General features: G+C 46.2%; 2 long non-coding RNA genes across 8 annotated transcripts in view; one reads left to right on the plus strand and one right to left on the minus strand.

Annotated features, from left to right (window-relative positions):
* The window catches only part of LOC310842998, a 346,703-nt gene that overhangs the window by 157,702 nt on the left and 171,757 nt on the right, over positions 1 to 17,244 (minus strand). The gene's annotated exons all lie outside the window — the stretch shown is intronic.
* LOC310843001 overlaps positions 12,471 to 17,244 on the plus strand; it is a 49,190-nt gene continuing 44,416 nt past the window's right edge. The window contains exon 1 of one of the 2 annotated variants that reach the window (XR_014563437.1): positions 12,471 to 13,189. This is a non-coding gene — a long non-coding RNA (uncharacterized lncRNA). The remainder of the gene's footprint in view (positions 13,190 to 17,244) is intronic. The other variant, XR_014563438.1, reaches the window with a different exon arrangement.

A 17,244-nucleotide genomic window follows, 5' to 3' on the forward strand; every position in this document is an offset into this window, starting at 1 on the left:
TTTCTGTGGTTAGCATCCTTTGGAGGGAGTGTAACCCTCTCAAGAGCAGGCAATCTTCCACCTATCTAGTCTAGGGAACCAATCACTAACAGTGCCTCTGTCTTATCTGGATTGAGCTTCAGTTTATTGGCTCTCATCCACTCCATTACTAAGGCAAGACACCAGTCCAGCACATCCACTGCCATGCCTGTAGATGTAAAGAAGTGGCTTCATATAGATATTAAACCTTTGGGGCACTCTAAAATGGCAAATGCCTAACAGTTATATTCCCTGCTTAACACTAAGCCAACCTATACATATGTTAGGCAGAGGATTGTATGGGAAATGTTGACTTTCTACACCTCTCATAAGCAATCATTGGCATCAGCGATGATTTATTTTCTTAACTAAGAAGTGATGGAGTACAAGGCTACCCTGAAAAATCAGCTCCTCACCCTAATTGTAGATAAGTAGGGATTGGTTGCTCTCTCCTTGTGTTCCAAGCACTCTTAAGAGGCCTTTATTTTGACTTTGCTATCACATCCCAAAGCTGAAAACTGGCTTTGCAGAACCCTTGCTAAGGTGAAGTTCTGCATCTTCTATTGTCAAATCTCAGGCTAAACATATTCATTTCCCTGAGATGCGTTCTGAAGAGAAGATGTGGAAAACTAAATTAAAATTGCCATTGGAATCACTATGGGTGATAGCCAACTAATTCATACTCAGACGAGACTCATCTAAATTAAATGTTTTAGGTCAATTGATTTCAATGGGTCTACCCAGAGCATTACTAATGTTGGATATTTAAAGCAATAGATAGACTTCATATCTCGTTAAACTAGAGGGTCAAAGATACTTTTTAATGCCAAGCCCTCTGTTGATAGGCAGGATTTAAGGAGTTTGAAGTTGAATTTACATTTAAATTGTCTCTTTGTTATGATGCTTGTCATAACACTGCTTGTCACCACTGTGATTGCTTTCTTCACTGCCACCACCTCATTTCTCATGGGGACACACGGAGTCCAGACAAATGGTAACATTAACAAATAATCAAGTTTATTTTAAAACGCAGGAACAAGCTTATGGTTTCAGTTAGTTTTTCTTGACAGCTTCTTAATCTTAGTTCCTCACAACTTCAAACTGATTATCCCCAACTATCTATCTGACTCCACCTAACAATTCCTCTCACTCTTTCACAATACAACTCGACCAACCCTCTTCCTTCTCCAATTCCCAAACCTCAACTGCCTTTCAAAACCTCCCACTCTAACTTTGACTCCTCCCTTGCATTCCCACTGGCCAATCATATCACAGTCATTTAACCCTTTCCTTATGACCCACTTAGGAGGCAAACGCCACTGCCTCACTCCAGACTAGGTAAGGATTTGGAGTTGTCCACATGAAAGGCTACCTGTCGCTTCATTTCCTGCCCCTTTCCTCTCCATGTCCTGTACTCATGGCAATAGTAAAAACATGTGAGAGAAGTGGCAGTTTAATAGTCAGAAAATGTTTGTGGAGATTCAGATTTCTATCTTTTTCAGGTGTGCTTACTCAGCCTAGGTTTCAGACTATACCCACAGAATATCTGTCTGGTAAATTCTTAAGCAGACCAACAAATGGCCATCTCTGTAGGTGGAGAAGGGCGGATCAAAGACTTTGTGCACCATATCCTGAATTTCTCTTTAGACGATTCACCTAGAGATAGATTTCTTTATTTGTTTCAGAATTTTTCCAAAGGTCAGCCAGGTGACTTGAAAATTAGGTGGTTGTTGGCACGTAAACCTCTCTGCATCAACAACCATCTATTTTTCAAACCATCTGATTGGCTAACTTGGTTTTTTTTTAATAACTTTTTATTGGATTTTATATACAAGGATTATAGGAATAATAAATGAAACAAATAATTAGAACAAGTCTTCTCATATCATTTGTATATCACAAAAATAGCACAGTCAATTTGCAGTGATATCTACAACATATGGCTCATTATTAGCGGTCAGTGTGTGAGTTCTTGGTTCATGAATTGGTTTAAATGCAAACAAAAACAAAGGAGAAACAGGATAGAACAGAGTTAATAGATAACATTCAACATTGCATAGCTAAATGCCTAATCAGGAGCCCTTGTGGTTGTGCTTAGATTAAGTATGAGTAATAGTCATTTTACCTCTTATGTTACCAATGTAACAATATAAAGTGTTTGTATATTGATGAATATGAGAGGAGGGTTCAAAGTCAAGATAATAATTTATGTTTAAATATAAATCGAATCATAATTGCCGTCTGAAACCTTGCCATTCAGAAGTCATGGCCTTTTACACACTAGCAGTTTTTATGCTATTGATGCAAAACGCATAAATGTCCACAAATTCACCATACTCTCTGTAGGTCGAACTACATAAAGATATACAGTGCATCTTCAGATTACCTATGTTCCTTCTCCCCAAACCATTGGCAATGTGGATGAGAGAGATGCAGAAATGACGGCAGACTCTGTGCATGTGTGTGTATGGTAATGTGAAGGTTTAGTATTGAAGTTCAGGAAGACCACAGCGGATAAGGGCTTAGAGAAGTATTGTCCAAGCTTGGGTCTTCAGGTGGTGTTGAACTACAACTCCCATCCTTCCTGACCATTGGTCATGATTGCTGGGTGTGATTGGGGTTGTAGACCGATGACATTAGGAGGGTCCAGGTTTGGGAAGCCTGTCTCACCCTGGATATAAAGCTTGTTACATAAAGGATTTTTCCTGAAGTCAAATGTGCTTAACAGCTGTCCATGGAGGCACAAGTCAATTCTGTGTCCAGGGCAGCTGTTTATCAGCTCCATCTGGTATGCAGGCTGAGACCCTACCTGCCCACAGACTGTCTCACCAGAGTGGTGCATGCTCTAGTTATCTCTTGCTTGGACTACTGCAATGCGCTCTACGTGGGGCTACCTTTGAAGGTGACCCGGAAAGTACAACTAATCCAGAATGCAGCAGCTAGACTGGTGACTGGGAGCAGCCGCCAAGACCACATAACACCGGTCTTGAAAGACCTACACTGGCTCCCAGTACGTTTCCGAGCACAATTCAAAGTGTTGGTGCTGACCTTTAAAGCCCTAAACGGCCTCGGTCCAGTATATCTAAAGGAGCCTCTCCACCCACATCATTCTGCCCAGACACTGAGGTCCAGCGCCAAGGGCCTTCTGGCGGTTCCCTCACGGCGAGAAGTCAAGTTACAGGGAACCAGGCAGAGGGCCTTTTCGGCAGTAGCACCCACCCTGTGGAATGCCCTCCCAGCAGATGTCAAAGAGAACAACAACTACCTGACTTTTAGAAGACATCTGAAGGCAGCCCTGTTTAGGGAAGCTTTTAATGTTTAATAGACTATTGTATTTTAATATTCTGTTGGAAGCTGCCCAGAGTGGCTGGGGAAATCCAGCCAGATGGGTGGAGTATTAATAATTAATAATAATAATAATAATAATAATAATAATAATAATAATAATAATAATATCATCATCATCATCATCATCAAAGCTCCTTTACCAGAGGATTGTAACAGGAAAAAAATCCTAATACCACCACCACTACCTTCACCAAAGAACCTGTGAGCTATATCATTCCCTTATTTCATGCCTTTTTTAGGACAGGGCCCAAATTACTAGGATTAAGTGCAAGGCTGGAGATGCCTTTCCAAGTCAATAGTTGCTACTTATTTCCAAGGCATGCAAGGCTGCTCCTGGGAGGCACAAGTGTTGTCTCCATGTGCAGTGGGAGAAATGACTGAAAATGACCCCCTTTGCATGTGCTTCTTTATATGATAACACGTCTAGGAAAATCCACTGCCTTTGGCATCAAAAGTAAATGCTGCAACAGATATATTGTTATATGTTGTTCCATATACAGTTCGTATATAAAAACAGAAGTATGATTAAAAGTTGATGAGAGACTGTTTATAAATCTTGATTGCTTCATAATTTTAACTTTGAGCAACATTTTTATCATAATTATAGGCTTTCTTTAAGCATTTATGCAGATTGTTTTATTCAAAAGAGGTCTTATTTCATTTCTGTATAAACTATACTCTTAGTTCTTCATAAAATAAGAGCCTGTGTTCACATAGGGGCAGTTTCATCACGTTAAGTGCCTTACAGTGCTACAACACCAGTAAGCATTCACAATTACTGTTTCTTTAAAACACATTTTAAAACAATGCAAATGTTTTATTCTAAGCTCCACAGGGCATCCCAAGGGGTTAAGACAGACTGTAAAAAAATTGTCTGTTTAGAGCTTTTTTTATCAGGTAATGTAGGCTTGTGCCAAGATAGTTCTCATATATCTGTTTTCTCAGTTGCAGGGGGAATCAAATATTGAGGGGGTGGGAGAATGAATTGAGAAATGAGGAATGCGTGGTTGAAAATGTTACCTGATATAAAAGTAGTAATCTGTTTAGAATGAATAAACTGGAAGTAACATGGAAGGCAACTTGGTCTTCCTGTCTTGCCTCATACAGATAGCCCCAGCAGAGACCACCCTTTGCAGGATTAAGGAAGGGAGAAGGAAGACAGAAAACAGAGAGATGTGCAAAGGTAGAACATGCACAGCCCTTCTGAAATGTGCCTAAATCCCCAAGGTCCTTGAAACTATTCATTCCAAGCTATTGTCGCCTCCTCATACTACTATAAATTTTTCAAAGCATTTGACTGGAACAAATCCAACAATTCCATTAATTGATTTGTAGACTTCATATAACATAAATAGGCTGTAATGTTGGGTTAATCAGTGGCAGAGCTGGGAGCAGAACACAGAAGCCCAGCGAAATGATTCATTCTGTTAGGAAGAAACGCATCATGAGTGCTTATTGTCTCCTGGGCCAACAGTGTCATTGCCCTGGGAAACACTGTAGATGTACCAATAAGGATCAGAAGAGGGTGCTTCCCTCTGACGTGGCAAGGACTCCCCACCTGATGTAACAGGGGAACTGCATGGAGTTCAAGGGTAGTCATTTGTACATAGTGGCTTGAGAAGACACAGAAAAGACCCACAGGGTTTCATGGAATGAAACACGTTGCTTTTAAAACAAACTGTTGTTCAAACAGTCATAATCAGTAAGCATAACTGGTAAGAGCTGAGACAGTGTTGTCGCTCACTGATACGTTTTTAAAGATTTGCAGGGTTGAAACCTTGACACCAGAATCAGAATAAACAGGTCCTACATACATTGCCGTTGGGCTACAACTTCCACCATCCCTGACCATTGGACATGCTAGACCTGACGGAAAATGGAGCTCAACAACCAGTGCTGTAACTACAGGGAGCAAGCTGGGGTGGGGTTGGCTGCAGAGGGGCGCCATTGAGGCTCCCAGCCTACACCCCCCCACCTGTGTGTGTGTGTGTGTGTACACAAATGGGTGTGTGTGCCAAGCTGGGTCTTTGACCCAGGTGAAATAATGCCTGACAGCATCTGGAAAGCTATAAGCTCCCCCAACCTTCCCTTCAGACAATGTGCTTTATCCTCATATCTGAAGCTAAGACTGAAAAGCAAGACAGTCAGTCTTAGAAGTTGTCCAGCTGCTATATAATCCCCCCCCCAAAAAAAAGTATCACCTAAGCATAGGTAGACTGGATATTTTTTTGAAGCTTTACGAGCTATTTTTATCTGGGCTGCTGAAAGAATTGCATGGGCTGCCAATTTGTTACTGCTGATGGGACTGCTGGTGACTTATGAGACTCTACTCAGCTTGGGAACGGGTTATGTAAAAGAATGACTCCCCCTGTACGGATCTATCCACTCACTACCATCAACCAATGTCACCTTGGACACACTGCATCTTGCAAATATTCATCTTTGAATATTTCAGTCGTACCAATAGGCTAAAAAACAGTTTCTATCCATGAGCTGTTAGGCTGCTGAACGGAAAATAATATAGTGCAACTGACTTGTGTGACACGACAAGCACACGGAGTGCAATGAGATTGAGTGTTCGTGGGGGGGGGGGAGGCTCGGTTAATTTCATTGTACACAAGTTGTACATTGACAATAAAGGTAGTAGTAGTAGTAGTAGTAGCATCTTACAACCACTTAGAAATGGGCTTCCTCTGTAGTGACCCCCACTTTGTGCAACTGTCTCATTATACCAGTTTTTATCACCCCTTCAATATGGCAGTTATAGATGCATTGATATATAACCTAATGTTGTTTAACCCCTGAAGAATGAAGAGTGTATCAAAATCCACTAAAGTGTGACTAGGAAGGAGTGGTGTGTTCAATAAAGAGGGGTTTATTTCTAAGGGAGATGCATTCTAATGTTTTCTCCTGTTGGTCTTCTCTTCTCTTATCGCTTTGCAACTAAGTCCCACTCTGAGTAGACCCACTGAAATGAATGGACCTAAGTTAGTCATGCCCATTATTTTCAACAGGTTAACTACAATGGGTGATAGCCAACATTAATCACACTCAAAGCAGACCTATTGAAACCCATCTGATTTCAGTGGGTCTGCTCTGAGTAGGGTTAATGATGGTTATCACCTGTTGTAGGTGGATTTTCTGCTATGCAAGGAGAGAAGAAGGCCCAAAATCCAGCTAAAGTTCATGGTGACTAGCTTGTTTGCTTGCTTCAAGTGTGTCTTACAATGTAACAGGTAATACTTATTCAGAGGCAAGTCCTGCTGAGCTGAGTTGGACTTTCTCAAGGACCAGCAGGTGTTTTTAGCATTGCAACCTTTAGCTGAATATTGCTGGCTCCTCCTTCTCCATTTCCAATGCCTGTTATCTGTGCTGTGTCCTTGGCTTTCTTATTTGGTGTAAACCAGAGCAATTGCATCAGAGCCATGGGAGCAAATAGTATTTATTAAGGTCCAAATCAAGGTTTTGACATCTGCCATCTTTCTGCAGACAGAAACATGAATCCTTCCCTTAAATCACAATGTCCCCAATGGGCTTCATTGTAATTTTATTTTACAGCTTCCCTTTAGGTTCATTGTCTGCATTGCTTCCAATGGCACTGCTTCAAATGCAACAACCCCGGGGGACTTGAGTTGCCTTTTATTTATTTCTTTTCCTGATGACACTGCAGTTACAGAAGCCTCAGATCTATACTCTCAGGCAATTGTGAGGGAGTCAGGCTGTCAATGGACTTCATTGCCAGACTTCATAAAACTGCCAAGGTTGATCAAAATTGCATAGCTCAGGCCAAATCCATTTCAAATCTGACGATTAAAGCGGCTTAATTCCAGTGTACAGAAAGATAAGGAGTCAGGCTCACAGGCGAAAGGCATTCAAATCTCTCCACAAATATCCTATGAAGGAGGACTAATTTGTTATGAGAACATTGATTCATTAAGGATAAAAGGTCCAGTTATACCCACCCAATACTCTCTCTCTCTCTCTCTCTCTCTCTCTCTCTCTCTCTCTCTCTCTCTCTGTGTGTGTGTGTGTGTGTGTGTGTGTGTGTGTAAGGGATATGTAATATGCTGTTAGATGGCTTTGCCATCTCCCCAAGAAAAACAATAGTCTCAGATGCAGATGGACAAAAGCCATGGTTTCATTTCCCATTCACTTGTGGTCAAATCAACTGTGCAGGCTGCTTCACTCATTGGGCTTAGATGCACATTTTTTAAAAGTGAGGTGCAAATGTGACACAGTTTGCACATCTATGCGTCATGCAACTAGAAGACAGGGAACCATGGTGGTGGTGCAGATCCTTGCTGAATTAGCAAACCTGGGTTCACCTCTGTGTGATGTGAGCATAGGAGGCAACTCCTAGGGGCTGAGGTCCCTTCCCACCCCAAAAAAAATATATTTGAGGGGCCTGCCGTCCAGGTTGATGGTTATTGCCATTCAAATGGTGCCTATGTGTTGCATCTTGTGATTCATTATGTGGGGTGGGGCTTACCTGCCCCACCCCCAAATTTTATTCAAGTGGGCACCCCTGGATGTGAGGAATGGCCAAGGACACATCACTTAGACTTGGGGTTCCAGTCTTCTCTACATAGTGTAGTAGCATTCTGATCCTACTCAAAACTGCTCTTGGAAGCAAGTCACATTGAATGTCATAATATTGAATAAACTATTATTTAGGGTTCAGGTGGAGGAGTTTTCAAGACCACTTTTTGCACAGAATAACTTTAATCAAACAAAGTTAATCTATGCTTGTTTTTTTTTACAAAAAATGTTTGGTTTTTCTGGTTTGGTTTCATGTGTTTTGAACGAAATGTTGGAAATTTAGCTGGTTGTTTGGTTGTTGTTGTTTACAGTTCACGCTCATTAAAGAACCTGGACTATTGCTGATTTCCTGGGAGGGGTAAGGTTTTGTCCTCAATTCTAGAGGGTCAAAGATCCCGGTGTAAAGGGGTTTTTAAAACAGTACAGAAAAACTTCACACCAGCCCTGTTTTCAAAGAGACTGTGATCTCAGCCATTTATCCGGGGGAAAGCGGAAAGACGGTTGGTTCAAAACGAAAGTGAGTCAGAATAATTTCAGTTGCATCGTTTGGGTGCCTTTCCTTTACCGAGATTGGGTTCGTTTCTTTTTTAAAAGACAAAAACAACCTGTTCAGTTGTGATTGTGAAAACATATTCCGAACTAACCCGATTGTGGAATACATATTGGCGATATCTGACTTTTAAAATAAATACCGTTCAAAATTATATTTCTGTTCTTCCTCCCGCCCAAAACATAAATAACGTTCCCTTTTTTAGGGCATCTTTTTTCAAGGCGCACATGACTAGTTTAAAGGGTGAGGTTCAGCGTTCCATGAAGAAGTTACCTTTCCTTTAAAAAATATATATTTTTACAAAGAATTGGAAGATGCGAGAAATGCTATAATAAACAAATCGCTTCCGAGCTAGAAAGCGTGACATTATTTTTTAAATGTATCCCTACATCCACACTGTTAACGTCACACTTGCCTTGAAGGAAAGTAACATACGATTATTTACATATTTCTATTAAGTGTACAGAGAGATATATGAGGGAATCCTACGTATCCCGAACGTAGAAATGTTCAAGTAATTCAGGTAACACGTGCACGTACAATCGCAGCCTAGCCTGAAATCTAAGTTGCAATTCATAGATAATTCAACCGATAAAATTGTTTTAAAGGCTTCTCTGGCCTCGCTGGTTCATTATTGTGCATTGGATCATAATAAAATGAGTGTAGAATTAATCCAGGCAAAACAGCATACAGAGATGGGAAGGGTGGCGAAGAACCCTTCATCCTAATTTTGGGACATTTATTTCTCTCCCTCCCCGCCCCCCACCCGGAAAAAAAGAATGTGAAAGAGCGCACTGATATCCTATGTTGAAAATTTTGTAGCGGGGTTGGGGAAATAACTCTCTGGATTTCTGTATGGCACCTATCCTTAAATTAAATTTAGTTGTGTGTGTCCCCCGCCCAGCTCCTACTCTTGGTGGAGGTTACTTTCATAATCTGGTGCAGATGAATTGCGCCACGTTTGCGCTCCGATCCTGAACGCTACCTAAGACTTCCAAACGGCTGAGGCCGACCGTCTACGCGGCGCCCCCTCTTCCCTCGGTACTAGGGAATCCTAGAATAGGTCGCTGATCCTTCTACACGCTTGGTAATTGCGGTACACCGAAGAATCTGCTGCCTCCGCCTGAGACGGGTCGCCTCTCACCCAACGCCCTAATGGTTGGGCCGGACGCGCTTCCGTGGAGTCCAGAATTTATAAGCGCCTTTTGGGGATAGGGGAGCAGCGGGTGTCCGAAAGGTCTGCACCAGCTTTGAGGCTGCAACGAGCTCTCTCTCTCTCTCTCTCTCTCTCTCTCTCTCTCTCTCTGTGTGTGTGTGTGTGTGTGTGTGTGTGTGTGTTTCTTTCTTTCGCTTGGAGACACATCTTTTAATAGCTCCCCAAGCTCAGAGTTCACCCTCGCTTCTCTTCCTTTCCCCACTGTCCTTCCAGGGTCTTACAGTAAGAACAGCGAAACCCTTTTGGAGGAGGAGGAGGAGGAGATAGAGAAGGAAATAACCCGGCGCGCGCGGTGGTTGGGATGTGTTTCTTTTTCTTTTCTTGTCTTTTTCCTCTCTTTCTCCCCCCCCCCCCCACATCTTTCCCTGGCACCGCTCCGCCCCCGGTATCTCTCCGGTCCCTTTCCGTCTTTGTCCTGGGCGCTCCCCCTCCCAAGTACAGTTCTTCTCATATTTCCCTGTTTGAAATGTAAGGAGGCACCGCTATAATTTGGAGGTCAGGTTTCTAAAGACGCCTCCTTTTAAATAACAAGCGCAGCCGGCGGAGACTGTCAGGGTGTCTCGGTTTTGTATACGGTTTACTCACTGGCACCTATTTTTTTATTATTATTTAAAAAGAAAAAAGAAAGAAAAAAGAAAGAGAAAAGTGTGTGGGCTAAAACTCAATTTCACATCCCACGTTTTGTATGAGATGTAGGTTTGACATCTGTTTGCCAGAGTGTTTTGCACTTAGCCTAACACCCACTATTAAGTGACAAAAATTGTGGCAGGTTGTCAAAGCCAGCTGACTGACAGCTGCTCCGCTTTACAAAAAGAGAGGCAGCCGGGGAGGTGCGGGGAGAGAGACACCATTCAAATATTTGCAGGGCTGGGAAGCTCGCTGCAGTGCCATCCCCCATTCTTTCCCCTCCCCCCCCCCCGTCTGAGCGTTGTAAAACAGAAGTCACAAGTTTTGAAACTGGCGATCCCGAATGATTCGGTTTGTTGCAGTATAAACAAGGCAGGAGCGAGTCCCAACCGTGAACGGCGCTCCCGCTCTCTAGATAAGCCGGAAAGTCTCCTGACTTCAGTGGGACTTGCTTTCCAGGTTCAGCCACGAGCTGGGGCGTCGAAACGAGTCACTTGGTCACATGTGCGCAGGAGGGCGCTTCACACCTCCGCGCAGATCCGGATCCGAGCCTTCCCCAAAGGATTCCGGATGATGCCAACTTGCGCGGGTTTACTTGGAAGTAAGTTCCAGGGCTTACTGTCAAGTAAACCTAAAGTCAAGAATGACCCGTGTGCTTTCGCCACCCATTTCGAGACGGAAAGAGAATCTTTTTGTCGGCTTTAACGCGCGACAAACGCTGCTAACTCGCCCGGAAGGAGGCGATGGGGCGCAGCTGGATCCTGAGAGGTGCTGAGGGGCCCGCTTTGAACTAACCTGCCAATGGCTCCGCAGCGGATAATAAAAGCGACCCACTTCCGATCTGGGTGTTTTGACTGGATTTTATAGATAGAAATATTTCCCCGGCTAGATTGTGTGCGCGTGTGAATGCGAACGGTGCCCACTTTCAGCGAAGTTCAGGTCAGGAGAACCGCCTGAGGGATGTAACCGCGCTAGGAGAGAAAGGAAGGAGAGGGTGTGAGGAAGGATGCCTGCTGGGGTCTTTTCTGGCGCAAACGCACAATTTTGCAGCGCGCAGAACAAGATGCCGCTTCGAGTTAGGATACTGTCCTTTGGGGGTTAAACTAGAGGGAAGGGAGAGGCAAGGAGGACACTGCCCCTCCCCTTCAGCGACGCCGTGCATCCTTGGCCTGACTGAAGTGGGGGAGTCTCCCCGCCCCCACCCGTGTCCCCATAGTTCGCGCGCACGACTGATAGGGACAGCGGCATCCGGGACTGGGACTGGCGCAGAAGAGCGCTCTCCTGGCATCGCCGGCGCAGCGGGTGTTTGGTGTCCATTGGACTAGCCAGTCTGGACGCAGCTCATCCCCTATTTCTAGGGAAAAGGACGGGGGCGGGCAGGGAGAATAAGCTCAGAGGGATGCCGCCGCCAACCCCCCAAAAAAACTTGAGGGGAGGAAGTAAATACTACTACTACTACTACTATTATTATTCCGTCTCGAAACTGCACATTCGCTATTCTTAAAAAAAGGGGCGGCAGACAGTAACCTCAGAAGTACACACCTATAATAAGAAAACTGGAAAAGTTTTATAATTAGAATAATGTTAATAGTGCAAACGGTGGCGAAGCCTCTGGTGAGGCTTTCGGAAAAGGGGAATGAAAAGTTTAAGCGGGTAGCCGGATGACACACACAGAGTAGCCCTAATGGACGAAAGAAAGGGGGAGAGAAACCCCCTGGCGAGCCAGCCATCCGGGAGGCGGGAAAGGGGCGCCGAATCACTTTCCCTTCTAGGCGGAAGGGCGCGCGAGGGAAAGTGGGATCCGCTCTCAGCGGGCGCAGAACGCTTGAGAATAGGGGAAAGAGGGGGAGAAGAAGGGATCTTAAGCTCGGATCCTAAACGAAACGAGATAAGGATAGCCCGCGGAGCCCGGTCTCAGATAAGTCCGCCACGAGGTAAAAAGGCGCAAGACAGGTAGACGGAGCAACTCCGGCTCCTAAGCCGGGCGCTGGAAGGAGCCTCGGAGGAGAGGGGCGCAAGCAAAGAAAGTGGGCCAGGATCCGCGCGGGTGTGCGCAGAAGACGGAGCGGGGATTGGGGGGGGGGGGAGCCGGGCAGGCGCGCAAGGGATGCCCGGGCTCCACCTCCCTTCTCGCCGCGTCCCAGCTGCTCTCCAAGCAACTGCTAGGTTCTATTCACCGTCGAGACGAGGAAAGGAGGGGGAAAGTGGCTATTTATTAGAATACTTGTTTGGTATTGTTCCGCGCCACACAAAAGCGCTTCATTATGTTCCAGGGTTGGGAGGGGGGATGAGAGAGGAAGAGAAGGAAAAGCGGGGAGTGGGGGGAAGCCCTTCCCGCTCGCGCGCTCGCTCTTGCTCGGGTTTGTTTGGTTTCTCTCCCCCCCCCCCTCTCCAGACAGAAACAATAACTTGAAATTGTCTTGAAAGTCTTCCTCTTTTCTTTTTGGTATCAGTAATAAATTTCATTTCCCAGCATCTCTCTCCGTGTGTGTGTGTGTGTGTGCAGCGCGGTCGTCTATGTGCATGAGAGAGAGAGGGAGCGAGAAAGAGGAGAGAGAGAGAGAAAGAGAGAGGGGTGTGCGTGAACGAGTGTCTGCGCGTCCGCTGCTCGGCGCTCCGGGCTGTGGCGCAGCGGTTGCCGAACCTGCCATGGGCAGGGTGTGGGTCTGGGGAGAGAGAGAGAGTTAAAGCGAGGGAGGAAGAGGGTCGGTTACCCCGGGGCCAAAGCCAGAGCCGCTGCGCACCGCTTGCGCCCGCCTAGGGATCCAGCCAGCCAGCCGAGCGCTAAGGAAGGTGGCCAAGGCAACTCGCCCTGCGCTGCCCTGCGGGAGAGGCTGCGCCCCTGCCCTGCTGTTCTCTCCGCAGTGGGGGAAGAGAAGAAAGCTGGAACTGTAAGTGTGCCTCTAACTTTGGAAGGGGGGAAGGTGGGTGGGTCGCCCTGCGGGGTGGGGTGGGGGGTGGGAGAGGGAAAAGGGGGAGGGAGGGGGCTCCGCCAGGAGTTTCCTGAGGGGGAGGCGCGCTTGCAACTTTCAACGAGAGGCTCCAAAGAGCTTTCCGTTGCTGCTTGATCGATGGGGATCCATGTGGAGATGCGTGACGAGCGGGGGGGAGGGGGACCTTCACTTTTATGATAAAAGATTTTTAAAAATAAACGACCCACCCCACACATACACAGAAAGAATCTCTCTCTCTCTCCAACAAACACACACACACAGCCCACTCCCCAGCTCAGCGGGACAGTCGAAAGGGTGGGTGGAAGCTCAGCAAGCCGACTTAAATTTTGTTTGGTTTTTACGCATTTTCTCCCCGGGCAAGGGAACTGCGAGGGGGAGGGAGGGATACAGGCGGGCTACTTTTTTTGTGTCAGGGGTTGGTTTCCATTTGGGCAGAGAGCGGCAATTGACATGTCCACGTGGGAAGTCGGGGTGTGATGGCGGGGGGGGGGTAGGCTTGAAGAAAGCAGAAGGTGTTCGGGTTTGCGTGACCCCGCGGCCTTAGCCAAGGCAGAAAGAAACTTTGCCTACTCTGGGATCGGCTCTCTCCCAGGAAACGCGGCTCTAAAGAAACTACTGTAGTTACAGTGCTTTGATGAAAACGCCGCAAACAGTCGCCAGCGAATTTTAGCTGGGGTGGTGGGAGAGGTTAAGGAACCCCCCCACACACACACACTTTCATGTAACCTGAGGGTCGCCCAGAATGTGACACGACCTCTTGGCCGGTGGAAATCTATTTCCCTTCGTGCTGAATCCCAATCCCGTTAGGTTTTCTTGAGCAAAAGACGAGGAGACCCCTTCAATCGATAAACCCACCACGTTAAAGACGCTGTGTGTTTCCAGCCGCAGAGTTTTCTCCCGCTTTCGCCGGAGGTAGCTGAACCGGGTTGGGGGGGGGGGGGAATCTGGACCAGGGAGGTGGTTCAGGAGGCACCGCCAGAAGCCGGAGATCTGAGCACCACTCAGTCTCGGGAGAAAACGGATCTGGCTCCTGGCAGAAACAGGTGTTTAAATGTGATAGCAGCTTCAGTCAATTAACCCATTATAAACCTGTTTGAGCGCATTGATCCCCGGGCAGCCTGGAGAAGGGGAGGAGGTCGCCTTGAAAGCCTCTTTGTTCAAAGGGCAAAGTGGTGTCCTGATAGCCTACCTAGAAGAGAGAGAAACGGAAAGGGGGCAGAGGAAAAGAGAAAGGAAGAGAGACAAAACGTCTGCGCCGGCTTTGAGAGCAAAGATCGCAGTGTCAAATGTGCCGAGCAGGGCGCAATCCTGTGCGCACTTACTTGAGCATCATAGGGTCACACACAGTCAGTGAGGATGCGGGAGGAAGAGGAAAAGGCCGCCCAGTTCGGTTCCCGATAATCGAACTGTCTTGAAACCCAGAGCAAGTGGAGCCCGGCGTTCTCGAGGCCCTCTGGGCGGAAGCGACCTTCCTAGTTACACAGAGCTCTTCATCAAGAAGAATGGAAAGCAGAGCTCTGCGTAACTCTAAAGCTGGCACGCAGCGTTTCCAAACCTATTTGTTTATACGTTTGTACTTCGCTTCATCCATTTTACTCGAGGCGGGTTATAGTCCAAAAAAGGGGGGGAGGGAGCACTGGAACAACATAGACTTTCACTGTGCTGTATTTCTTGTGCTGCGACCCCATCGCAGCTGAGGCTGCATTTTTACCGCCACTTCTTTGCGGATAAGGAGGGCCGATGAACCCCGCGGGGTTTGGTTCTAGGTAAACATACCTGCGCTTAGGCTGTCACCCTCTGATCTAAAGGTGTTGGGTAAGCCATGCCCAACTCCGCCTCAGTCCCGGATTCTCTGGACGTCCGAAGCGTGTCTTGCCAACGGTATGGCGGAAATCGGATAGCAAGGAGTTCGCATCACGTAGCCTCATAAGGGCTATTCCTCCGAAAGCTACTTTCACACGTGAATGGTTCCACGGTGTCACTAGGTGAGGTGTCTTGGGGCCAAATCCCGGAACAAACTCTACATTAAATAATTCGAGGAGAGAGTCCTGAGAGGGAACAGAATTGGATGAGGGAAAGAGTTTGCTACCCCTCCCCTATCTCGCGTGGACACACGCACACCCCTCCTCTGTCTTGCTCTACCAGAAGCCTAAGAAGCATTTAGGGCATCAATGTGTACAAAATAACTTTAAAAAGGGGGGGAGTGTTTGCAAAAAATTGTTTAGATTGCGCATCCCGCAGATGCTGGTTGCGGGCTTAATTTTAAAACGAATAAAAACAACCCGCCGACGCCCAAAGGAAGTTCGCTGAGTTGAAGTGCAGAAAAAGTAGCAACATTCCTTCATAAAAATTGATTTGGAAAAGGACTGGATCCCTGATGTGAATAATCTTGGGTGGGTGGGTGTGTAGCTGAATATATCCTAAGTGAGCTGCTTAAAGAGAGAGGTAGAAAACAGGAGGACGAGAGAGATTGTACTATACAGTATGGCTTTCCGTACATCTCTCCTGCAACCCTTTCTGGGCTCTGCCTTTCGATTTCAACTAGCTCAGAAGGACTCGGAAGGTCAAGTGTCATGGCCACGGTATGATGTCCCCCAAAACAACCGCCCTCCGAACCACCCACCCTCACTATAATTCGATACACACACACACACACACACACACACACCAATAATGAAGAAAAGGGGGCATCGGGGTGAGCTACAGAGCCCGCTGGCCCAGGCATCTATCCGGACCACAGTCTCAGTGGAGTAGCACCCTCATTTTTTGCGCATAGAGCCTGTCTTCCCCGCCCGGCGGGGCTCGGAGGACCGAGGGATGAGTTGCAGGAAAGTTATAGGACGAGCAACTAACTCGAAGAATAAGCTTCCAAAAACAGTCGCAGCAGAAAGTTTAAGCATGCCCAAAAAACATAGCCCAGAATATTATTATTATTATTATTATTATTATTATTATTATTATTATTATTAATTTCCTACTATGTCTGATCAACCTCCAGCTTATACCAAGACTAGGATAACAATCTCCTTCCACCCTGATCTTAAAGAAAACAAGATTCACTCCCTAGAACTCGACTCCTGCTCCTAAAAGGAGAGGTTAACGGCATTAAATGGCGCAGAGGTGGGGTGTATTCCCCTCTGCGCATAATGAAAAGTCCAGAAACAGCATTTGGGAGATTATTTAGATGTCTCGCCTTGTTTGCTGTTTTTCGAAGTAATTTGGGGGATGCGGCTGCGTGACTGGAAACCGTGTCAAAGTGATGTTTTAATCTCATAGAAAAGTGTATTAAAGGACAAGATGTAATTTATGGGAGATGCTCCGATGGGGGGAAAAAGAGAGATTGGAGTGGATGATCCTCCGCTCTCCGGTGAACCCCGTGTCAGATGTATATTGAAGCCTGGGTGGTTAATCTAATTTGCAATAACAGGGAATGGCTTGGAAGCGGGAAGGGGCGGTGGGAGAGGGGGGCAGCGGCGAGGACTTAGCCCACTTCTCCTGCCTTCAGTCGGAGGTTTTTCCTTATCAGTTTGTCTTGACTGGACTTTGATGGAGGGGTGTCTTTTCTACTTTGAGGGGCCGGCCAGGCAGGCTACAGAAATGCGGTTCGATGGCACCTCGTGCGAGGCATCAGTGCTCGAAATTGCCCTGGCATTTCCTTCCAAAGCAGTGGTCGTGGCTCATCCTTGAGAACGGGACGCAATAACCGTCCTTTAAAAAGTACCCGGCTTTTTTTTGTTCTTTTTACACTATAGTTGTTGTTTTCTTAATTTTCCTACTCAAGGCGTGCCTGAAACATTTAATGTCACAACAATATTGTTGCAGCAGGGTGGGGGTATGGAATCCTATAAATCACTATATATATATATTATTCTGCTCATGTTATTATTATTATTAGTCTTAAAGGTGGTAATGTTTTTCTGATCAGTCAGAGCTTAGAAAGCATTACTGATTGGGCTGTCTAGAGGGTGTGTGTTTTTTTGGTTGGGGGGGGG

The sequence above is a fragment of the Podarcis gaigeae genome (genome assembly GCF_964106915.1).
Source record: "Podarcis gaigeae genome assembly, chromosome: 4".
In the NCBI taxonomy this organism is placed as follows: domain Eukaryota; kingdom Metazoa; phylum Chordata; class Lepidosauria; order Squamata; family Lacertidae; genus Podarcis; species Podarcis gaigeae.